Consider the following 25,780-nt stretch of genomic DNA (forward strand, 5'->3'; position numbering starts at 1 on the left):
ACCTGTCAAGAATAATAATAGTTTATTTTAACCTTGCAGCAGGCAAAGGTACTTTGATGAGATGCTGAATGTGTAAGTGTGTGACTGTGGTTTTAGTCCCTGCTTTCCAAATGGTGTTTATATGTTTTGCCTTAACAAAAATCCCAAATCCTCTGGACAAAACATAAAGGTGCTCAGCCTTGCAGCTTCCATGCTGCAGGGATGGATTTGTCATTGTTTGCAGACCAAGGACATCTCTTGCCTATTGCAATCCAAATTTCAAGCTAACAGACACCAGCTCTCAATCATAAAGCCCTTCCTCCTGCCCTTGCAGAGACCCTTCCTCTCTCCTTTGCAGCATCCCAAAGGCGAGAAGTGAATTCCAGCAGTTTACAGCTCCCAGGGAGGGAATGTGCTGTGCTAATCTCCCCCAGTTTCTCGCTGTTAAAATAAATTCTTCCCATGTTAGTAAGACTCCCCCGAGGCCTCGGCAGAACAGGTGCTCACTTGACCCAAGCATCACCTGCACCTCATATATCACATCAGCCCCAGGGGGGGAAAATGCAGCCAAGGCTCCCTCCCCACAGCCCAGGGGAGGTCTGGCTCAGCACAACCACAGATGGAGCCCTGGGTGTGTGCTGGGAGCTGCAGGGAATGTTCCTCTCCCAGGAGATGGGATTTGCTCATTGTGCCACTTGGCCAGCCTGTGTGTGCCTGCCTGCTGAGATGGATGGAGGGTGAATGATCCTGGGGGTGCCCCAAGGGGATGCACGCAGCTCCTGGCTGTCCAGTGGGATGTTTGAGGTGAGGCATCTGTACCAAATGTCCTCCTACCAGGTGGCTGTGCACTGATTTTTGGAGAGGACCTCTGGGTTCTTATGGCATAACTACTGCTGCTGGTCTTGGCCATGGAGATGAGCAGCTTCCTCTGGCTTTGGTGAATCAATGTTTTCTTGTGAAGCTCTCTCAAGAAGTAGAAGGAAGTCAAAAATTGAACACTTCTGTCACAAAAATGTCCAAAGCCAGGTTGGAATGGGCTTGGAGTCACCTGGGATAGTGGAAGGTGTTCCTGCCCATGGCAGGGGTGGAATGAGATGAGCTTTCAGGTCCCTTCCAACCCAAACCATTCTGTGATTTTAGGTTTGAAAAACTTTCTTCAGAGTGTGTTTCTTCATGCAAAAACTCCCTCTGTCTTGTCCCACAGGAGCCACAAGGTGTAAAAGTAGCCTGAATGATGATGCATCTGGAGAAAAAACAATTCAGTGAGGGAAAGGCAGGACCAAGATGTGATTCTGGAGGTGTGAAGGGGAATATTATGATGAAAACTATGGGGAACATTCTCTGTCCATGTGGTCCTGGCTGCCCACCACTGCCTACTGGAGCTGGGTTTAAAGAAAAGCAAATCCTGCCTCTTCCACAAAAATTCTTGGGGTCAGAGATGCCATAAAAAGAAGTTAGGGGAGGTTGCTCAGTATTAATCAACAGGGGAGGATAGAAGTGAGAGAGATGTAATTTTATCTGACTAGACCATATTGCATTTTTCATATTTTCATATTTTTCCCCGCAGTTTTCCCCAAAGTCTCCCAGCCAGGTTATGCAATGATGGATGAAAGCTTCTTTGATATTCCAAGCTTGCTCACTGCGACCCAAACTCCAGGAGCACATGTACTCTCGTTTTTGTCAATACCTAATTATGTGTGCTAATTATTTGGCAGGTTATTAATTATTTTGCTAATTATTTAGACTCTGCATGCGAGTGGTCATTCCAAATGATGTACAACATGGATTGATTTCACACTTCATGCCGGGTTTATCCCAAAGTCAAAAGGGTTTATTTATATTTTTATTCACGATCAGAGACACAATTGTGGAACACTTGCTCAACACAAGGATCCTGGGAACTTCAGCTGGAATTTCTAAGGAGCCAGCTCTCATTGTGTTCCCTTCCAGGCTGTGTGAGGCTGAATGCTCCTGTTTTGCTGAATGTAATGTTGCATGAAAACTTGCATTCACTTTTTATGAGCCCCTAATTGCAAGTGTTTGTGAGCCATCATCTAATATGGAAACAGGTTCAACAGGACCTTATGGTCTAAGTGACCAATCCTGCCTGGTATTGATTAGCTTGTGAGCATTCCTGAGCATCTGTGAGGATGGGAGTCTGGATTGCCATACTGATGGATTTGCGCAGCAAAGATGCTTCAGAAAATTAAAAGCTATTCATGGAATACTCTGGCAGCAGCAAAAAGAGTTTATATATGGCTTATAAATTCTTCACCAAGCTCTGAGAATAACTGAGTGCTTGCAGGAAAAAGGATTGGGGATGCTCACATAGGAACATGAGTGAAGAGGAATTGCTGCATTTATTTGGGGTGAAATGGTGAACATAAGAAGCAGATAAGAAATACACAGGTGTTTTCAAAAGGCTTCAGGATGGTTTTTCTGCGTGGCTGTTGGCAATTTACTTCTCTGCCTCACTTCTCGTGTCTTGGCTGATGTGGATACTCAATTCAAGGATGGATGTCCAGTGGGATGGGTGGGGAAAAGAGAAGGACAGAAAAGGGAAGTAGCTTTGTGTCTAAGCTGTGTCATAGTGCACACTGAGGCACTGGAGAAGGAGGACAGTCAGCTCCAAAGCATGGCTTGAAAAGTTATGGAAAAATGATTTTTCATGATCTTTGTTTCACTCCTATCACTAAGCCACAGGAAAAACAACCTCCTCTGTTGTGGAGCTAAAAATCTGTGTGTATTTTTTTTTCCTTGGAGCAGCCTTGCAAACTTTTCCTGAGGGCCACCTGTCAGGCAAAGGCTGACTCTCTGCAGCCACTGGAGGCAGGCACAGTATTGATATTATTTATTTCTCCCATTGCTGTAACCAATTAAACAAAAGCTTACTCCGTCCATAAAGAGCAACAGCCTGGGGAGAGTGGGAGGGAGAGGCATTCCAAGCAGGCATTTTATCTCTGACACACACTCCTGGGCAGGGGATTGAAGGTCAATGCATACACATCATCCTGGGTTGATTGCAGTGCTGACAGCCCCTCGCTTGGTTTTATGAAATTATCAATTGATCTGTGATTGCAGAATCTAATCAAGGCTTGGGAAATACGGGTGGGTGGAGGAGCCAGTTGGGCTGGATTGTTCTCCTGCCTCTGGTTCTGTGGGAGGGGCTCTCCAGGAACCCTGAGACAACCTTTGCTATCAGCTGCCTTGTTTGCAGGTCACCCTGGCCTTTTGTGGTGTTTTTTTTTTGCTCACTCACTGCTGGGGTACCTGTTGCCAATTCCCTGGTTTCTGGGCTTCAGGCTGGGCCCTCCCAGGAGCCTCCCTTGTTGAGGGAGACCCTCCTGGAGTGGTTTTGTGCCAGGAAAGAGAGATGCACTGGACTTTTTTGGTCATCAGGTTCTTGTTTATCATTATCTTATCTAAAGTGTTGCACTCTGTCCACACCAGGCTCAGCACACTGGAAAAGCACCACAAAAATGGCCAACAGTCTTTTGGTACAAGGTCTTTTAAGACTAAACTATCCAGTTAAGAACTGACACCTGGATTATTTCCCTTTTTAACCCAATAATTGATCCCAAAGAGCCCCAATGCGGACTTTTCTGCCCAATTACAAAATGCCACCCAAACCCATGAAGAAGAAGGAAGAAGAAACCCAGGACAACACCCTGTGCCCTCCATCTTGCTTCCACCCACAACCTACTAAAAATCCCAAAACCTACATTTCTCACCAAGTGATACACCTACACTACTCTCTATAATCTATTTCACACTTTTGTGGATTCCAGTCTATTTTGGAGTTTAGGAAACTTTCTCCATGAATGAGGGTCAAAGTCAGTGCTCCCCTGGGGGTCAGGGCACCCCAGAGCAGACAGAGAAATATTCCTGGTTCCCTGGATTTCCACAAGTCACTACTGAAATGACATGAAGATGTGACCATATTCACATGATGAAGACACTCACTGGGGTTTGGCTCTGGCTGAAAGGTTTGGATACCACAAAAGAAATGTCTGGCAACATTTTGAAGTAATTAAAGATCACTGGATATTAGTAATTCCTATCCCCAAGAAAACAGTTTTCTGGAGCCTGGCAAAGGAGTCAGAGAGGAGGAGGGAACATCAGCAAAGGAAAATCTAAGAATTTGTATTACTTGAAAAAGGATGAAAAGTGCAAGGTTTATCACAAGTCATCCTGACAAAATATGGAAAGAAGGATTTCATCAGTGATGTGCACTGATATAATTTTAAGTGAGTTATTATAAATCTGATCATATCAATTGCTTTCAGAAAAAGACCCATATCCAGGTGCCATATTATAATTTGGGTCATTCATCTTCCAGGTACCTACTTTAGGAATCAAGTTTTTATGGCAGGAGAAAAAATAGAAAATGTCTTTTGTGACCATTCCAAATGATCAGAAAATAGAAGTCAAAATATCCTTTTCTAAGTTAATTTTGTGTTTTACACAAAATACCTTGCACAGAATCTAGAGAAAAAAAGCTGCAATTTTTTAGTGTTATAACTTAGCAGAACTGAACAACATGTGTGGTATAAATTAATGGATTGTTTTCCCTGGAGCTTTCCCTTCTCAAGGCTGGACAGACCTGCTCTATCACCATCCTCTTTTTAGCAGGATATAATATTTTCTAGCCATCCATACTATTTTCTAATCTAAATGTACAGAATTTTCCTTTCACCTCTTTTGCTCTACCACTGAAAGTGCAGCAGCCAGAAGCTGGGATCAGCGTTGACCAACCATTAATTAAAAGAATAATGGCAAATATGTTATTTCTACACATTCCTGCATGCCTCAGCCCTCCAAAGCTGGGGAGCTTGACAGGACCCAGTACTCCAGGTGGGAAGATATTGATATTTTTTCCTGCTCTGAATAACCTTCAGAAGGCAGAAAGAATATCCATTAAAGCCTTAGGAGTATTCTCCATGTTTATGTAGCAACCAATGGAATTACTCCATCAGGAAAAAAAATTACCATTAACTGCAATAGAAGTTCAGAATTCTTGCGAAGATCAGGGCTCTGTTGTACCAGAAGATGTTCAGACACATAAGTAAAGACATATTTGTTCTGAGAAGCTTCATGTCTGAAAGGCAAGAAGAGCTTCTGGAATCTAGAATGTCCTAAAATGAAGAATCTGTTCTTAAAAGTAACAAAGAAACAATAATGACTGAAGAGTACAAGACTTTTACAGTCAATAACAAAGGAATTTGGAGCAGTGGAGTGTGCTGGGCTAAATAAGACATAGATTTATTTATTTTCCTACTGGTGTAGGAAAATACCAGTAGGTAAGGAGCTATGAATGGACTATTTCTCTCTCTTTTTTTTTTTTTTTTTTTTTTTTTTTTTCTTTTCCCCTTCAAATGAAGGAAGCAAGAAAACAGCTGTATTGTTTAAATCCCACCTCTTCATTTCCAGGACCATGGGTCTAGTCAGAAGGCAGCAGAGATGGGAGAGGTTATCCCTGATCTAGCTGAGGTGGCTCCAGCAAGCATTTCCTTTCCATGCACCTTTTCAAATGCTTTAGTGTTTGATAAAACAAAGTCAAACTGCAAGGGAACAAAATGATTTTCATAAACATTGCTGTGGGCACAGGGGCCCTTTGGATAATAGAACTTTTATCTCTGTTTTTGAATCTTCAGGCTGCCCTAAATGCACACAATAACAGTAAGTCATTCCCAACATGCACATTCTCCCAGAATTACTGTATTAAACAACTGTGTTAAACAGGTGGGGAGGGAAGGTATATCTCCTTTTATTATCCCTGCACTGAGGAGCTGGCTGGGAGGAGCTGGCCTTGCTGTCAGGGATGGAGAAGGTCTGAGCCTGTGGAGATCAGCTCAGACACTCATCATTTACACTCAAAGGAACTGTGCTGTGCTCACACAAAACTGCAGCTGCAGGGATGGGAATAAATGGAGATTTTTGGGGAGCTATTGTAGGGGAAGGGGTTTTTTATTTTAAAGGTAGAGGTTTATGCTAACAGGCTGCAAGAAAAACTGGGGAGTCCTGGGGATGAGGTTTCACTCTTGCTTAGAAATGCTAAAAGAAATCCTCCATCAGCAGTCTCTGCACAACCTGTGCTGCTGATAACTAAGGTCAGGCTTTGGCTAAAGCTGAAATGGCTTTTTATCATCCCAGCTGAGCCACAGAACTGGAGAGCACTGGTGAGGATGAGGTGGGACAATTGTCCTCAGAGCCTCTCCTTGTCCTGGCTCAAGTTCCTCCTGTGAGAGGTGCAGGGGAAGGGGCTGGAGCTGTAGATATGGATGAGCTCCAGGGGTAAAACATGGACATTCCTTGATGGCAGCCCCTGCTGGGGGTGTGTGCAGAGGGCTGGGACAAATCACACTGCAGTGCCATCCCTGCAGCAAAGAGCCCACAGGGTCACACAGGGACCCAAACTGGAGTCCCAGCCTCTGATCTCCTGCACATCCCAAGGGGCCAGACTGAAAGTTTCTGTGTCATTGTTTTCAGTCTAAGTAGGATCCTGTGATTGAGAAGTGCTATTGAAACAAAAGCCTTTTCCATGTAAAGTTTGGGGTCAAAATATTGATATTTTTAAATAAAATCCCATTCCATCAGGGAGTATACATCCATCTCTGTCCTGCAGAGATCAGTCCCTGTGTTTAGAAATGCTGCTGAGAAGGAACATCACATGCTGGAAATATTTCCTGCCTCATAGAACTCTTTAGTAAAGCTTTGGTGGAAAATAGTTTTTAATTCTTCCTTTTCCCTTACAATGTAAAACTTTTGCTAGCAGATGCTAAAAAAACCCAAACATAAAACCCCAAACAAACAAACAAACAACAACAACAAACCAAACAAACAAACAACAAAAACCAAAACAAAGTAAACAAAACAAAACAAAACAAAAAAAAATCACTGCAGAGCTGAGGTGAAGCACATTGAACAAGCATTTATCTCCAGAGCCTCTTCCAGACTCCCTTTTTACAGAAAGCCGTGATAGTTAATTCTTCACTTATTTCTGGTGATATGAAGTCAGGGGTTGGAGGTACTATGGACTGAAAGCTTCCATTACAAGAATGTTGATCCGAGGGTTAGGAAACAGGGGTGATATTTTGAAAGCAACAGTTAAATTTGCTGTCTGGACACATCTTTTCTATGTTACTTTACAGATAAGTGCCCTCAGCCTGTCAGGTTCTCATCTATAAAAATGATAAGAATATTTCCACCTTATCCTAAATGTGTTAGGAAGTAAATCTAGAAGATTGAGGCTTTCTGTCTGTGTGAGCACATATATCTACCTGCAGTTCCTTCTCCCTTTCCACAGAGACATGACTTCATTCCTACAGCAGATTCCCTGACTGCAAGAGGAAAAAGTGTTGGCTTTTCCCTGAACCTCCTTTTTAGTTTGCTGTGCAAAATAATGTTCTAAAGATGACAGAAAATTCTGCCACCAGCCATCAAGTTCATGGTGCTCTCTCTGGCTGGGGCTCTCTCTGCCTGGGTGAATCTGGCTGTGAATGAGATCAAAAGAGGAGTTTGTCTGTCCATGTTGTCTGGATCAAGTGGTGCACAGTGTAACAATGTGGGTCACACATCCTTTGACTTTATTTATTAATTATGGTTATATATAACAGTAATATATTATATTTAATACATAATTTGATTAAAATTTGAGCATTATCTGTGTACTATTAATTATTGATTATAATTATTATTTGAATCTGAAGAAAAATAATGTCTTTTGGCCTAAACAAAGGTGCTTTGTTCTTTTATTCTAGAACAAGCTGATATTTATTTCTGCATGGAGAACACAAAGCCTGAGATTGCAGAACTGGGCTGGGAAAGCTAAAATCTATTCCAGTGATCCGTGGGGCAATTCTGATTAATGCTCTGACAGGTTTTGCTTGAGTTTCCCTACCTGCTGAAGCAATTCAGATACAGCATCTCATAAGAGTGCAGCTAAATTTATGTTTAATTGCCTCCAGAACAGAGGTGTTTGGAAGTGCACAAAGAAAACTCTGCATCTCTGCACATTCTGAGAGCCTGGAAGAGGCTGTAATAGGATACTTTGCCCAGTCAGAGGATTTGAAACCATCTCACCTTCAGCATCAGGGTCAGAACAACTCCATATTTTACACGGTGCCCTTGGACAAGGCTTGGGAACACCTCACCCTGTCACCCAAGGGACTCTCAGGGCGCTGTGGAGATATCAGCAGGCTCAGACCATGCTTGGAGTTAATCTTTTGCACAATTTACCCCTTATCATTTTGGTGGTGAATGCACCAATCAGGAATTTTGTCTGTGATTAGAAACCCACTCGAAATCAATGGGAGTCTTCCAGCGAGCAGAATTTCAGTGCAGGAGTTTGTGAGACTGCTCAGGCCTCTCTGGATGAAAGGCACAGCTCTGAAATGCAATTCAAAAAAAAAAGTTCATTCTTCCACACATTCCTATTTACAGGAATATACGTGCCTCCACCTCCTTCAGCACATTGAAAGGAATCTGCTGCAAGAATAAAGCTTATCAAAGCCTGAGCACATCACAATCAGCCTTCTGTGTAGATGCAAAACCTTACTGAGCAGCAGCAACATGAATAAAACCCAACAGAGGAAGACAGAGACTCATTAAAAGGCCTTATAACAAATCAGTTATCAGACATTTAAACTTGTTGGAATAAACCTGTTAAAGAAATCCTCAGCAAAGCTAATTAGGTCGGTGTTGCAGTGGCACAATGGCTCCCTTCTTCCACACAAGACTTAATGGCAGCATAAGCCTGTTAAAGGCATACACTAAATATACAATAAGACAGCTATTTATAGGATGCCTCAGTCAGTTCATCCTCTAAACCTGACCTACCTACAAATTGCCCCTGGTGAGAGAGCTCTCTTGGGCTCCAAATGCCTATTGAAAGCCCAGGACCATGTGCCTTGTTGTTTGTGAAAGAGACATCCATGGATGTGTCCCTTTTTCCAAAAAAAAAGGGACTGGTGATGGCTGTGGAAGAGTGACATGATTGAGGGGTTTTTGTTTTCCTTTCTCTCCCTGTTGTACTCAAGGCACAGATTAACCAACAGAACCTATTCTCAGAGCTTTAATGACAATATTGATCGAGTATTGGTGAAGCAGCAAGGAAAGAAAGAGAATAAAAATAATTGCTTTGCCCCTATAGAGTGTTTTTTGTCAACACGTGTAGAGATGGATGATTTGGAGATTAAAGACATTTAACTGAGGTCTGGGACTGTGTTTTTTCCAAGTTCTGCCTCTGGTTTTGTTGTAAAACAGGTTCTTTCTACATCCCTCTCATGACCAACAGGGTCAGTTCTGCTTCCTTTTGACTTCACCTGTTGCCATACTGAGGTTTGTGAGGCAAACCTTAGAACTTCCCTCAGGATGATCTACAGAGCCCAAAGAGGCTTTGGTAGAGGGAGTTAGAATTCCCCTGGAGGTTCAGTCCTGCTGGTGTGGATAACTGCAAACCATGGTGCTCTCAGTTGTAACATTGCCCTTAAATACCTCAATATTTGGCTGCATGTGTGCCTTTATGTTGTGTAGGCATAAAACTGGGTGGGCAACTGCAGTTAGCTCAGTCTGGCTTCCGGGTGGAAGTTACACAAACACAAATAATCCTGACAAGAGTATTAGATCTGTAATTTATCTCTTGTATTACAGAGATGCAAGGAGAAGTGAGGAGGAGTAACGTGATTCCCTTGAGATTATGTGTCTATCAGCAGCAGCAGGGCTAAAAATAGATCCCAGGTGCCCAAGTTGGTCCTGAACATTTTATACAATAGATCACTCCCTCCAGAGGTGAGCTGGGTGATTTTCCTCAGGAAACATTGGAAGAGTTAAATCCCGACTGGCTGGGAGGGAATTGGTGTATAACAAACAGGGAAAGAAATGTTTATTCCTGGAGAAGGTGTCACAAGCATAAGAAGAGCTTGAAAACAAGAATTGAGCACGACAAAAAGAAACACTTGACAGCCACAGCCCTTTCAGCTGCCTTGAGTGTGCAGAATTCATTGCTGGCAGAGACTGAGCCCAGGGTAAGAATGTACTGGGACACTGGGGATGACAATGCTCTGAGAGGACATCTGGGCTGGTTCAGAGCTGCCAGCAACAAATGGATACCCAGAGGGGAAAATAGAGGGGAAAAGAACCTCTAGGATTCCCTAGATTTGAATCTCTGCTTAATGTTTAACCCACAGAGAATAAAGTGATTGGTATGGAAATCTGAAATCTACTGGTACCAGGGCATGTCTGGGCAGCGGGAAGGGAAGGGAAGGGAAGGGAAGGGAAGGGAAGGGAAGGGAAGGGAAGGGAAGGGAAGGGAAGGGAAGGGAAGGGAAGGGAAGGGAAGGGAAGGGAAGGGAAGGGAAGGGAAGGGAAGGGAAGGGAAGGGAAGGGAAGGGAAGGGAAGGGAAGGGAAGGGAAGGGAAGGGAAGGGAAGGGAAGGGAAGAAGGATTGAGGCAAAGTTCCTAGTGAGGAATATCCCCATTTCCATGGAAAGGCAGCAGCTGGGTTCAGGACTGCTCAGGGAGAGGTGTGCACACACAGAGTATGTAGCAGTCTTTGCTTTGGGAAGCATCCAAATAAAATAAACGAACTGGAGTTTTTATACTCACTCTTTAACATGCTGCTTGGGAAACAGTGCCATAAAATCTGCATCTAAACAGCTGTGTTCCACACAAAGATCTTGGTCCTAGACACCTGGATAGGGTACTCACACCACGGCTCCTTCTTGGTTTACCTGACGGTGTTTCTGTAAATGGATTCCTGAATATTTTGATTTGTCCTTTCTTGCTCTGGCCACTACCCAGACTAGCCCGAGGGGCTGCGTTTATGCAGAGTTTTTTGTGAAGCACTTTCAACACAGTTCCTGAAAATCGATGGCATCACTTTGTCTTAACCAGATAAAAAGTCCCTATTGTAGGTGAGAAATAATATTGCTCAAGGCATGTGGTTACTGCGAGGTTACAACAGCTCCACTTCTCAGGGTGCTGGAATGCACCAGCCATCAACCTGGTGACTCACTGCATACCTGAGGCAAAACGCACTTATCTCAGACTAGCAGCGTGCTCTCAGACATGGCATTCCTCACTGATTCAGATTTTCTCCCAAATAAATAACAAATAATACCCAATGGTGAAAAAAAAATAAAAGTTGCTGCTTATTCCTCCCCCTATGTTTGATACCTGCCAGGTATATTGATCCAAAGATAATGGTGATGGTCCATTCTGACCTGGACTTCTGTTGTTGAAAAAAGAGCATTTAGCTTGCATGAATCTATTGGAACATGCTGGACTCCCTGTCCTGGAGATTTGGACCTTAGGCTCCAGAAAACAGAATTTCCCTGCTGTGTTGTGTGGCAGAAAGCCACACAGACTTGGCTGTTATTTATAATCCAGGGAGAAAAAGACAAAGCCACCCCTCCCAGAGGCTGAAAACAACAATCCAGGGAGAAAAGGACAAAGCCACCCCTCCCAGAGGCTGAAAGCAAGGGCCCAGAGAGTTACAATGGATCAGATCAATTGGACAGTCATGAGTGGGATGTGTGTTTGTGGCATGACTTGGATTTCTCCTGGGGATGGTACCATTATTCCATGCTCCCATCCAATGGAGGGCCTTCCCTGCTGGATGGGGAAATCAAGGACAGAAGCACTTATCCTCTCACTCTCATCAGAATTAGCAGGGACTCTGGATGACAGTGGCCCCTCTTTCAATCAAGCTAAACCCTCTTTCTCTCATGCCTGCTTCATCATAACCACACCTCTTGCTTTGCCATCTCCTTAGCTGTGAATTTTATGGGGGCTCTGTGAGATATGAAACAGTTACAAGAACACAGATATGTTGGAGTGAGGAATAAGAAAAAAAAATCCATTGAACATTCTAGTCCCTGCATTTGACTGCACATGGGTTTCATCTGCCAACTTTTTTTTTTTTTTTTTGAGTGGTCTGAAGTGCTGAGTGATTGCAGATAGAGGCAGAGTGAGGCTTGAAGCCTTCTGTGCAGCTCATGATGGGCTGAGAGTTACAAGTAGTTCCCTTTTCAAAGTCGTAGTCCAAGTTCAGAAGGAAACTAAACTGCAGGTGATGAATACTGATGACTTGTGCTTGGTCCCACACAATAGCAACAATGGAGAATATGAAAGACTGCTAATAAAGAATATGGATTTGTGCCTAAATGGGAAAATCAGCAGATATGAGCTCTAAAGGAAAGTATTCAAATCCTCTGGATTCATCCTTCTAAAATTTAGGAATTCATCTAAGCACTGATTTGGATCCCTTTAGAGTCAACAGAGAGAGAGACAATTTCAGAAGGAAATTCAAGCCATGTCAAAGACACTGTCTAAGATAACAGGAAGATTACACCTGTAGAGTTAAAATTACCACTTTCTGTTAACTGCAGAGAATGTTTAGATGAATACCTGAGACCAAATGTCTGGCCTGTTATAATTCCCCATGAATCCAATGGATCAAATCATTAATTCGTATCATCTAGTCTTGGCCAGGAACTGTCATACCAATGACAGTGGGGAAACAGTCTTCGGAGCTGGGAAACAACCAATTCCCACTGCTCTTTCTGTCCATTCTATTTTCCTAGATTTGACCTCAGAATGGTCACTGCCTTATTTTAAACTTCAATGAAAGACAAATCATTATTACTTCTTTCTCACAAGACATCTGCTAAGAAGCAGACCAGCAGGAAAAAAATACAAGAAAAGCTAATTAGAAAGCTGGGTCTTATGAAATTGAAAATGTCATTCTGCAACCCCAGAAGGTCAAGGTGCTCAGAGCAAGTGTCCTGAAAGGTGGGTGCCCAGGACAGCTGGAGTTCAATTCTGAAGTTATGGCATTTCTGCCTTTGTTAGTTTGAACCTGGAAAGGGATTTATCTAAATGGATAGATTTGGGATATGTTAATTTAGGAACAATGCAAAGATAAAGAACCTATTTGGAAAGATGAGTGTGTTCAGAATTTTTAAGGTACCTAAGAAATGTACTGAGAATGATTATTCAATTCAATGCAAGGGAACTAGAAACTCCTATTAGAAAAAAAAAATAAAACAAAACCCAAAAAATACATTTCCCAACTGCTTCTTCCCACTCTGTTGGGACCTGCCAGCATTTTGTCTTGGCTGGGAATTTCGTCCTTTCCCCAGCCACTGCAGAAGATTCAACTTAAACCTTTATTTCTGCATTTGGGGGTGATGGAAACAGGCTCTGCAAGCTCCTTGTCTCTTGGCCTGACCCTTGAGCCCATTCACAGCCTCCTTGTGCCATCCATTAGAACAGCCTGGTGGAGCCCTTTGTGTCACCCATGCTGCCTGGGGAACACTGGGATACTCCTCCAGCTGTTCAGGGATGCCAGCAGCAGATGGATCTGGTTGGTGCACAGGATTTCTCTGCAGCCAGCACAAAGCACAGTCTGGGTAAGATCACTGCTTTCTGTGATATTTTTTGCAGAGGAAAAAGAGGAAATATATTTCACAAGAGACTGGGAGATCACCAGAATATCAATACAATGCTCACAAAGCAAGTTTAATCCATTTTTAGCCTGTAATAAACAATGAAGTCTGTGAAACCTTGACAAGAATACATTGTGCATCCTCAAGGAGGACAACACAACAGGATATGTGGGAGAGAAAAGTTTGCCTGTAGCATGAGAAGAACACAGAGTGGAGCCTGAATATCTTCACCAGCTCATGGGACTCTGGAGTGAGCTTTGCTGTAGAATCACAAACAGAGATGAAGAATTCACTGTGTGCAGCTGGCACACACAGCTCCTTTTGCAAGAGATAATAATGACACTTTGTTCCTGCCTGTTTGGGGTAGAGTGAATTTCCCCTATAGCAGCTCAGAGGATCCTGTTGTAGGTCTGTGACCAAAACATTTGTTGTTAACACACTGATGATTTTGATAATGAACATCTTGCTCAGCAGCGAAAAGGGGGGAAAGAGGATTTTAGTTAGATTAGTCATCTTTTGTTTGAGATCCAGCTGGGTATTGGTCTGCCTGTGGGACGTGGTGAGTGCTTGCCTTTGTCTCACTTCTTTTGTTTTCTTTCAATCATCTTCTACTGCTTCAATTTTGAAATTTTTTTTCTCTTGACCACCAAGTTTTCTTGCTTTTATTTGCCCTTTCCTCTTCCCCCAGGCCCCTGGAGTGCAGGCTGGAGGGCAGAGAGGGGATGACTGTGCTGTGTTGAGCTGAACACTGGGGTTAACCCACACCCACAGCACACCTGGAACACACCAAGGAAACCTCTTTGTCCATCATTGTGGCAGCTGTTGAGTGATCATCATGGACACTTCTCTGCTTTCTAGGTCTCTCAGTTCCATGTGATTTCTTCCTGAACTTCTAATAAAGAGTCCAAATTACTGTTTCCCCTTCCTCATCACTACCATATTTTTTAGTTTGCCCAGTGCATGCAAATTGGACACTCTCTCTTTTAACTCTATGTGTTGTGAATTTCTGTTCTTCTGATAGACTGGTTTCTATTTTCATCATGGGAACAATATTATAGTTTGAAGAAGTCAAAACACTTCTTTTAAGATATCTGTGGAAAGAAGAGTGGAAAAAAGTGAGGATTGGATGTGCTAAAATTGTTAAAACTCAAAAAAAAAAAAAAAAAATCCTTACTGGAAGAAGAAATAGAAATCCTTGTTCAATGGAGCTTTGCTGATTTGGGGTGAAGATCGAGGCTTTGTTCATTGTAGGGAGAAGGTGAGTTGAAATACTCAAGACTAAAAAGAAGAGACCACTGAGAAGAGAAAGCTACTGAAGTGAAATAATTTTGTTTTTAAAAATGGCATCCAGAAACCTTATCTTTGACACATAAGAACAGACACATAGCCAAATATGCTGTAACCTGCTTAGGTTTCCAAAGCAGCAAATTAAACCAGTGGACTATGCAGTGAGTGTCCATTCAGATGAGCAAAGCTCATTGAACACAACAATACTGTAAGAGAACATGTTGAATACTCAATGCACCAAATAATCCTCTTTTGATACAGAGACAGTCACAGCTTTGGGAACAAGGCAGCAGCAGTGCATGTGTGACTGGAGGGGGGCAGACAGGGAAAAGCATAAGCAAAACTACTCTTTTTACATTGTTTTATGTTTTCCTCTACTTATATTTTTATTATATTGAGAGAAAATCTTATTTCCGGGCAGGACATCTGTCCTAGGAGTTGGTTGACTTGGATTTTGTGGATGGAAGTGTTACTTCCTAGAGAGTTTTTGTTACAGAATTACAGAATGATGGAATATCCTGAGTTGGGAAGGACCCACCAGGATCCTCCAGTGCAGTCCTGACCCTGCACAGACACCCCACATTCCCACCCTGTCATTGTGAGCATTGTCCAAGCACTCCTGGAGCTCTGGCAGCCTTGGGGCTGTGCCCATTCCCTGGGGAGCCTGGGCAGTGCCAGCACCCTCTGGGACAAGAACCTTTCCCTGATACCCAACCTGACCCTCCCCTGACACAGCTGCAGCCCTTGGGTGATGAAATGTTCCCTAGGTCTGTGAAGACCTGAAGAGTATCATGTCATCTGTTTTCTCTCTCTCCCTCTTCACAGGAATATGAAATATCATTCTGGGTGGTGCCAAACCCTGCTAGACCAAATCACAGAGGGCTTCTCAGGTGTAGTGAGGAAAGACACCCAGAACTGTTGCATTGGTTGAGTTGGCAAATCCCATGTGGCTGCACTGCAGGTTCGTGGAGCCTTTGCTTTAATTCCAAACAGCCTCATGTAGGACACAAGTCTTCCCCTTCTGGTAAATGCCAAGAGCATCAATAAAAATACACACTGATGATAACCCCAAGTGCCATTTATTTGTTTAAACAAGGGCTTTGACCTTGTTTGTATGTTCTGTGTAAGACCCAATTCCTGAATTTTCCCTGCTGTGGAGTTTCCTCTGTGGCCTTGCACCAGGGGAATCTGTGAGAATCATTTCAGTCCTTTGTTTGAGCCAGTGTCACAGAATCCGAGGTGGCTCACCGGGAAGTGTGCTTTGTGGCTGAACAGTCCCTTGGAAAAAGTCACAACTCAGGAGATTTGGGCACCCTGCCATTGGCATAAGCTGAGCTTCAGCCCTGTTAGAGCAGCTTGGAGTTAACGAAACAGCTTCTAATTCTGCTTAGGAAAGATTCACTGAAGATTTAGCTTAAGACAATGTTCTGTAGCCACAGGGGATGGGTGAGAGAAGGACAGAGTGTCCTTGCAGGCTGGAGAAGGGCTTGTCCTTGCAGGAAGGAGGGCATCTCCCATTGCCCTCCTTGGCCCACATACCCTGCATGAAGTGGCTGATTTTTTCCTGCTGTCAGCATCACCCAGCCCAGCCCAGCCCAGCCCAGCCCAGCCCAGCCCGCCCAGCCCAGCCCCACCACTGTCTAGGGGTAGTGTCTGGAAACCTCGGGCTCCCTGTCTGGAAGCCTCACATCACAGTTTTGTTAAGCTCTGCCCTTGCACTAGGCTGCCTTTGCTGGTCTGCTGAGGTTTATCTGGGTGGGTCATGCCCTTGAATCAGCCCCATCTCCATTCCTCATCCTGAGCCATCCCCAAACCCACCAGAGGGACTTTCACCTGCAGGGCACAGCCAGGCTGGGACCGCATCCAGAGTTAGTCTGGCCTGATTCTGCTCACCTCAACTCAGCCTGGCTCAGCTCGGCTCAGCTCACCCACGCTCAATTCAGCTGCTCTCAGCTTGGCTTGGCCTGGCTCAGCTCGGCCCAGCTCAGCTCATCCTGGCTCAGCTCATACCAGCTCCAATCTCCCGGCACGGCCCGGCTCAGCTCGGCCAGGCTCAGTTCGGCTCGGCCCGGTTTAGCTCGGCTCGGCTCATCTCGACCAGGCTCAGCTCATCCCGGCTCAGCCCATCCCGGCTCGGCGCGGCCCAGCTCAGCCCATCCCGGCTCGGCTCCGCTCTCCCGGCACGGCTCGGCCCGGCTCAGCCCCGCTCTCCCGGCACGGCCGGCGCTGTCCGCGGTGCTGAACCGCGCCCGCCCGGCGGGGTTGGGGAGCGGCTCGGCCCCGGCCCCGCTCCCCACGGAGAGCCGGGATCCCCGCAGCGAGGCCGGGAGCATCCTGCTCATCCTGCTCATCCTGCTCATCCTGCTCATCCTGCTCTCCCACCAGCCAGCAGCTCTCCGGGTCCGGGAGGAGAAAACTGAAGGCGTGGGGGTAGGAAAAAATTTAAAATTAAAATAGATGGGGTCTTCCTGGAATGGCAACCGGCCCCGCTGCAGCCTCCTCCCCAAAATCCCTCGGATCCCCCCTCGGACAAGTTTCGACCCCTCCGCAGCCCCATCCCGCGGCCCTTCCCGGTCTCACCCTCCCTTCCCACGGCCCAGGCTCCGTCTGGCCGGAGCTGAAGTCCCTCCTTTTTGCCCCCGGCCCCTCCCCTTCTCTAATTATGTACAAAACACTTCTTAGAATAAAATGGCCAAGCTGCGGCTCCGCCTTGCTTTCCTCTTCCCCATTCATCCTCTCTAGCCCGCTCCAAGCCCCTCCCCCGGTGGCAAGCCCAGCCTCTCGCTTCCCTCCTGGAGCTCTTTTCATTTTTATTTCTAACCCCCTCTCCATTCTCCCTGCTGCCTCTGCTCTTTCCCCCGATGGCTACGAACTAAGCAGCAGAAGAGAGGGGGGGCACAGGAAGGGGGAAAAAAAAAAGGAAGAAAAAGGAAAAGGAAGAAGGGGAGAAGCGGAATTTTATTTTTTTTTCCTTGCCTCTGCCCTTAATGCCCGCGATCTGGATCAAGGAAGGGGATTTTCTGTCTGAGCATGAAAAGGACTGCTAGAGCCCCAGGATTTTCACGCCTGCAGTCTCAGCCCCGCACCCAGTATGCGAGCTGGACAGAGAAGCTCTCCCACAAGTTCCTACCGAGCCGAATAAAAGCCACGGGCGAGCCGATCTCCGCCACAGAGGGACATTAGCATCAGGTAAGGCGAGCGCTGCTGCGCTGCGGCTGCGGCGCTGCCCGTGCCCGGGGCCGGCTCCCCCGTCCTGCCGCGCGTTGTGTAACGCGGCCCCTCCGCTCCCCCTGCCCGCACCCCCGCCCTGCCTGACCGGGGGGATGGATGGCCAAGTCCCGCAGCTCCGTTCTGCCCTCGTGGTGCCGAGATCCGCGCACTGGGAGCGCTGGTTTTTACTGGGGCAGCCCCCCCTGAGCATGGCCGGCGATTGGGGTTCAGCCCCGGCGCGGCTGGGCTGGCGGTGGGGGTGGGAGGCAGCCAGGATCCATCTGTATTCCGGAGTATCGATACATCCCGGAGCAGGGGGGGACCGTCCCCAAGGAGATGGTGTCATCTCCACTTAATCCGCTGCTCCGCTTTCGCAAGTGACAAGCAAATCGCGGAGGAAAAGGAAAGTCTGTCGCCTCGAATCCCACACTGGGCTGATTGCCTCTACTTCCAGCGGGGATGGGAGGCAGCGGCAGAGCCGGGGGAGGGTAGGGACGGCGGGGAGCTGCACCCCACGGTGCTGGAGATGGGTTTTCCCCACATTCATTTCCCCGTTCCGTGCTGCTTGCGAGGCTGGTGTGGAGCGTAACTTTGCCTTTTTCCAGTCCTTGTGGAACGGCGGGACGGAGGGCATCTCCAATGCCATTGCATCATCCCTGGGGTCCAGCACAGGCTGGGTCTAAAGCCCCAGAGACCATCTGGAGAGAGAAGGGGGGTTATAGGTGTGTGTGTTTTGGCTTCGAAGAGTTCCCCATGCTGGTACCTGAGAGTGGGGAAGGGGAGGAGGTGTCACTTCTTGGATGCAGTCTCCTCTTCATGGAGGGAACCCAGCAGCAGATGAAATGCTGGCAGAATTGGTGTTTGAATTTAGCCGTGTGATTGACATCTGCACTAGGCAGGACAGAAGGGTCCTTCATGCTTTACTCTGGCTGCTCATCTGGCTGCATAATAATAACGTGTTCATGGCAGTAAATCTGCTTTCCCAGGAGTTGTAGAGAAGTATTTGGGAAGACAGTGAGAGGAGGAGGGAGCGAGTAAAGAGGAGATGTGGCTTTGGTGTAAGGAACATGAAAGGCTTTTGAAAAAAAAAATTCCTTATAAAGGAAAAATATCGATCAGCTCTGCTTGTGAGTAGCAGACAGAGAGCCCTGGACTCTCTCCCTCCCACACACCCCAGACAAGCCACCGTGCTCTCCCTGGAGCATGTACAAGCCAAGCACAGCCAGTGCATGCTGTGGAGCTCCCAGCCCACCCCAGGCTCAGACACAGCCCCTCGGGCTCGCTCTGCAAACCCCTCTCCAAGCTCTGCAGCCCCACAGCTCCCGCACGCTCAGCCACACAGGTGGGATCCACACACACTGAACGGGCAGGAATAGCTGCACTGATATTCTTATTATGTAAATCAAACCTTCAGAAGTTCACATGAGCACACACATGCTGTTGTCTTTGCAGGGCTCGCAGTAGGTGGTTTGTTCCTCCAGTGTAGCTTTCTCCTCTTGTAGTTGGCTCCAAGCATTGATTTGGGGTTTGTCTGACTCCAAAGCCCTTTGCAACTCAGCAGAAAACCCTCTACATTTGGTGTGTCTACACTTGTTTTATGGCTCTTTGCAGATTCCCAGGACTCGGGAATGATTTCACTACTGGAAAGGCAGACGAGCAGCAGGCAGGGAAGCAGGGAAATGGCTGGGGGAGCGGTGGCATTTCCATACTCATCATGCCTGCTCTGATCAAGAGATGGAGTCTGGGAGTATGGGAAGAGCTTTGCTGGAGTTACATAGCTTTAAAATATGTGTGAGTGTGCGTGTGAGCAGAACCACACACACATCGATGGCTAAAACACACAATGCAAGGCTCCACTTCAGTCTCACCCTGGTTCAGAGAAAAAACCCTCCCATCCTCAGGGGACAGATACTCCCTTTGCATGCCCCTTTGATCAGAAATGAGATTGGGCACAGGGGGATGATGTCACTGGTGTTAGAGGTGCTTAACATCCCCCTCTGACCTTCCTCCTCTTCCCCTCTTTCCATAGGGCCTAGTGAGGACACAAGGCTCCAAGAGCAGGAATATAATGAGACTGACTAAAGTCTGCGTTAAAACTTTGGAGAGGAGGAACATATGGCTAGTTTTAGGTAAAATGTGCCCCAAAAGAAATGGCACGGGATTTGTCCCTATTCCCTCCTAACCACCACTGTTTACTACATTGGGAGTGTGTGTAAGGCGGTTGCTAAACACTCCGTGGGAATGGGTCTGCCAGCAGACAATAGTCATTGTTGCCGGTGTGACAGAAATAGTTCAAAGCCAAATCCTCCCATCTTTGAGCAGGCAGGAGCCCCACCACCTTCTGCAGGTGCATTGCTCGGGAGAGCGTGGCAGGAACTGACTCCAGAACCAGGGATCTGCACCCAGCTCCCAGGGATGGATGGGGATTTCTAGACTTTACCCAGGACTCGGTATTTACAGCTGATGCAGAGATGTTGGGAAAACAGGAAAAAATTGGTTGGGGAGGGCTGGAAAAATCGCTGAAGAACATAAATGAGGGTGACGAAGCCCTGAGCACTGTGAGACACGGTGTTCAGAGGTGGGAAACCAGGGAGGGATCCCCCAAAAAAGGGAATCAACCCCGTGCCCCTCCAGCCCTGCTCAGCGCCGTGTGGCCCCGCTCAGCCCAGCTTGGCCTTGCTCAGCACGGCTCAACCCCGTTCAGCCTGGCTCAGCCCAGTTCAGTGTGGCTCAGCCCTGTTCAGCCCTGTTCAGCCCAGCTCAGCCTCGTTCAGCCCCGTTCAGCCCCATTCAGTGCGGCTCAGTCCTGTTCAGTCCCGCTCATCCCGGTTCAGCCCCGTTCAACCCTGTTCAGCCCCGTTCAGGCCAGCTCAGCCCGGCTCAGCCCCATTCAGCCCGGTTCAGCCCCGCTCAGCCCGGTTCAGCCCCACTCAGCCCGGCTTAGCCCGGTTCAGCCCGGCTCAGCCCCATTCAGCCGCGCTCAGCTCGGTTCAGCCCGGTTCAGCCCGTTCAGCCCGGCTCAGCCTGGTTCAGCCCCATTCAGCCCCGCTCAGCCCGGCTCAGCCCGGTTCAGCCCGGCTCAGCCCGGCTGCACCAGCGCAGCGGGCGGGCGGTGCCGCCGGGCCCCAGGAGGGGGCGCTGTGGCTCCACGGAGCGCCGGGCGCGGAGCAGCGCGGAGCGGAGCGGGGCTCGCACGCACCCCTGTCCGCACCAGCGTTCATCACTGCCCGCATCACCGTCCATCCCTGCCCGAATCACCCTGCCCGAATCATCCATCCCTGCCCGCATCACCCTCCATCCCTGCCCGCACCACCGTCCATCCCTGCCCGCATCACCGTTCTTCCCTCCCCACATCACCATCCAGCCCTGCCCGCATCATCCCTGCCCGCATCACCGTCCAGCCCTGCCCGCATTCCCCGGCAGCATCCCCTGCCCGTACCCCCGCCCTCAGCCCTGTCCGCATCTCTGCCTCCATTCCCCGGCAGCATCCCCTGTCCGCACCCCTGTCCGAATCCCTGCCCGCATTCTTCAGCATATAGTCATCCTCGTCTGCATCCCTTCCCGCATCTCTGCCTGCATCCCTTCCCGCATCCCTTCCCGCATCTCTGCCTGCATTTCTGCCTGCATCCCTTCCTGCATCCCTGCCCGCATCCCTTCCCGCATCCTCGCTCGCATCCCCCGCCCCTATCCCCAGCCGCGGATGAGGCGGAGGGGCCGGGGGTGGGCGCTCGCTGCCGGCGGGGCTCTGCTCCTGGAGCCCAGGTGCGGCTGGACGGGTGCGGGCCGCTCCTCCCGCTCCGGAGCCGCGGGGCGAGCGCAGCCTGTGGGGAGCCGGCCCGGTGCGAGCAGGGATCGTTCACCCGGTGATGAAATGCAGCTACTTCTGGGACAGAGCCCAGCAGCTTTTCCGTGCCAGCAAATACTACAGGGGAAGTGAAAAATCACTTCATGCATTGGAAGTGCAGAGATGAACTTAGTGAGGCAGAATATAAATTACCCAGACCGAGGAAGCTTGTGCCCAGTTGTTTGATTTACACCATCCTGCTTGCAAAAGTATCATGAGATTTTTAACAACTGTAAGGACCTTGGCCCATTTCCTTCCAGGCCGCATAGAGCAGCTTTTCAGAAAGGGAGAATATCCACACACACACAAAGATCTGGCCTCTAAACAGATCCATGGACTGGGGACTGGTCCTGCTGTTCTCCCTCTCCCCGGGAAGATGGCTGCCAGAGCAGGATGCCGAGTTAGGGAATGGTGCTGAGCTGAGTCAGGGCAAAATATCTCCTCCCAGCAATGTGTGTGCTCCAGAGTGTTCTTGGATGCCAGGGAAGGTTTTACCCCTGCCTGCTGTGCCTCTGCATGGCCACGTCCAGCTGATGTGCTGGGCCTGGAGCACGTCTGGCCAGGGCTGCAGCGGACTGGTGGCTGCAGGTGGTGTGGGAAAGGGAAATGTTATCAAGGAGAGAGAGCTGGGGAAGCAAAGTGGATGTATCTACCAGGTACTTTTGTCTGGAGAGAGGATGGGCAGAGCAGGACCAGACAAATGAGGTGGCATTCCCAGGGTTTGGAGTAGGCATGAGACAGCTGTTGCTGGCTTGATGAGCTAAGCTATGCAGTGCCAGGGAAGGAAAAGTCCTGACTAGTGGGAGGGAGGAACGGGAGAAAGAGCAGAAATCAGAGGAGCAGCTGATTTAGCATGAGCTGAAAGCTATTGAGGGACTTAAGTTTATTTCAGGAGTGCTGGATCACATCCGAAGTGGAGGTGGCATAAACTGGGTATATGAACATGTCATTTTGGAAAGAAAACAAGAGTCAGGCCCAGGATTCCCCTGAGCCTGGGCTGGGGAGTTTAACACAACATTTACAGCCCCCTGCTTGGGGACTTGTTTTCCTGCAGCCTTGAGGCAGGACTTGCAGGCAGCTTCACAGGAGAAAGATGCTTATTTGTTTTTGCTATTTGTTCTTCTCAAGTCATGTGTTCTACATCCATTTTATTGTTGCCTGCACGGCGCAGCTGGCAGAGCTCAGCTCTGCACAGAGCTGCTCCTGTGGCTGAGTGGGACCCACAGTGGCACCCATGGTGGTGGCATGTTTCTGGGTGTTGACATGGCATTCCCCAGTGCTTGAACTCTCACACATATGATTTCTGGCTCCTGTTCCAGAAAAACAACCAGTTGCACTGCTGATGGATCACCTCTTCCAGTGGCAATAGGAATAGCAGTAAGTCACAGAGGAGTGAATAATCTAGAGAGGGTCGCCTGCAGAGGAGGATGGAGTGAATTGCCTTTGCCAGACACGCTGTCGTTCACTCACTGGGCAGAGGTAGAACCTGACGTGCCAGAAGCACCAGTACAGCTTTGCAGCCCTAGAACAATTCCCTGTGTGTGTGTGTTAGCAGTGGGCACTATTTGGTGGAGAATTTCCATCACAGAGACATCTTCCCTCCCAGACAGTCATGAATTACAGCAAAGTCAGCTCACAGCTGACACACCAAGCTATGAGAGGTTCTTACACATAAGAAAAGCTCCAGAAAACCAACAAAAACCCCAACAATTTGCTCCAGCAGTTTTTGTTGGATATCAAAGGGGAATATAGGAGTAGAAGGAGCTCTCCCTCCCATCCATTCTCCCTACTCCCAGTTTCCAATAGAGCAGCTCTGGATCCTGTAGTCTTTTCATGCCTGGGACCTGTTTCATTGCTGTCCTGATAGGAAGTATGTCCTTCACCCTGGTATTTAGAGAAGCTACATCCTGAAGCCTACGACAGGTCTTCTTACAGCCTGGACTTTAATATCTTTGCATATTACAGCTGGAATATGTTGTACGGCAAGTTCCTGTGAAGAGCTCACAGCTGTAAATCACTGCAGCCTGTCGAAGCCAGGGCTGCTAACTGGCTCTGTGGTGAGTGAGGATCTCTTTCTTAGGCTTTGATTTAGAGTGTGATTTAGACCCTGGCCTGTGCTCTGGACTCCACTGCGTCCATCACGGTTTTGGATGCAGTTTTGGCCAGAAGTCCTGAGTCGGCACAACCGATCCCATTTAGCCATTTCTTTATCCTGCCCTGGCTGTGTGTGTGGCTGTCAGATACATTGCTAACACTGGAGACCCCTGTGGTAATTTATCCTCACAGCTGTAGATGCTGGCATGCTAAGCAGGGTGGAAGACAGGGAGGGTGAGCTTTGAAACCATCACCTCCTGCAGGCAGCACATTCCAGGTGAGGCTGCGGGAGCAGAAAAAAAATAAATAAAAGGAATTTGTGGAAAATCACAAAGCAGCTCAAACTAACCAGGGAAGAATGAACAGAAATGAGCTGTGAGCCCAGGGAGGAGGCTGGGGATTCAGAGCAGGCAGGATGAGCAGGTGGGAATCCTTAGCTGGACTTGTGGGATCAGTGGAGCAGACACCAGCAGGGCAGGGCGCGGGTGCTGGAGCAGCCGGGCTGCTCTTGGCGCGTGGCTGCTCTTCAGGCAGGTACAGATGGTGAGCGGGTAAGCAGAGCCCTCAGACATATGCTGGGGTACATATGTGGCTCTGGGTCCCTCCTGGCTCAGACCACCTTCCTGCCTGGACCAGGAATGTTATTCCAGCCATTTCCCTCACTGCTCTGTGTTGAGTGAGGTTTGCAGTCAGAATCAAAGCCGTGTTTTGAGGGAGCAGCGAGAGCTTAGGAGGTACAAGCTGAGACCAAAGAATGCCTAAGAAATACTGAGAAAGTCAAAGGGAAGGACTAACAAAGCACAGTGTTTGTGCTAAAATTGTGAACAGAGAGAAGAAAGCAGCAACAAGGATCCCTATAACATAGCCTTAAGACGAGCAGCTATTTCTAGAATTGCTTATTGTCATGTCGTCCAAATTCGGAGTCGCTTCTGCAAAACATCTCTAGGCTTTGCTGTTTTATGCTGGAGAATGCTGATAATGTGTTTATCTGCCATTTCCACTCTCCTAAAAGAGAACTGTAAAGTATTTGAAAATGATGGACCATGTTTTAGGCCAGTGAATAGATAAATCTGGTCAACCAAGGAAAAGAGACCAATCAGGATTTTCCTGCGTATTTGCCTAAAGTAACCAAAGAGCAGAAATTTGAGTTTAGAAATATTTAGATAAAACCAAACTAGTCTTTTTGTGCAATTAGAGATACATGTGCATCTGTCCTTCTTGCTTTTTGGGGGAAGAGTTAAGGTGAAAAGACTGATTGGGGCTGGAATTGTTGCTCAGGGAATTTGCTGGAGGATGAGGGATGAAGGAGGGATCTATTTTGCTGATGAAGCTGGCTTGGGCCTTGTTAAGACTGGAAAAAATTGAGAAGTGTTCTAAGCACAACAGTAGGACACTAAAGGGATCAGAAAGACATGGATGAGTGCTGTCACCCCTGGGATAACCTTTCAGCTGTGTGGGGACATGCAAAGTCAGTGGTTGTCTGAGGACTGTCATCTGCAATGCCAGATGGAATATCCTGCGTGTGGCTATTTCTTTATTGATTCCTTTCATGCTTTGTGTTTTAATAACATTCTGCAGTAATGGAGTAAGTCACAGGTTGTCTGTGGAAGTATTTTTTTGGGGAGGGGGCGTTTAGATCTAGTACCAGATAACTTCCTTGGGTGTCTCCCAGATTTCAATGGGAAAGAGAAGGGGTGAATAACCATATCTCAAATTTCTCCCCTCTTTGTGACTGGATAGATGTCAAAATCACCCCTCTTGTCTCAAAGGCCCTGCTGCTGCTGCAGGATGTGTCACTGAGTGCTCAGATATTGCTCAAAGTTTATCAAACACAGACTTTTTTCACACCTGAGCTCAACTGTCACCGACCCAGAGCAATCAGAACCACAAAGAGCCTGATCCTGCAATTGGAATCACA

General features: G+C 47.6%; 1 protein-coding gene across 1 annotated transcript in view; it reads left to right on the forward strand.

Moving 5' to 3' along the window:
• Window positions 1-17,534: 17,534 nt before the first annotated feature.
• The window catches only part of BRINP1 (BMP/retinoic acid inducible neural specific 1), a 94,788-nt gene continuing 86,542 nt past the window's right edge, over window positions 17,535-25,780 (forward strand). The window contains exon 1 of the mRNA XM_030961532.1: window positions 17,535-17,903. The gene's annotated coding sequence lies outside the window, so the exon portion shown is untranslated. The remainder of the gene's footprint in view (window positions 17,904-25,780) is intronic.

This window comes from Camarhynchus parvulus, chromosome 17 (assembly GCF_901933205.1).
Source record: "Camarhynchus parvulus chromosome 17, STF_HiC, whole genome shotgun sequence".
NCBI classification, from domain to species: domain Eukaryota; kingdom Metazoa; phylum Chordata; class Aves; order Passeriformes; family Thraupidae; genus Camarhynchus; species Camarhynchus parvulus.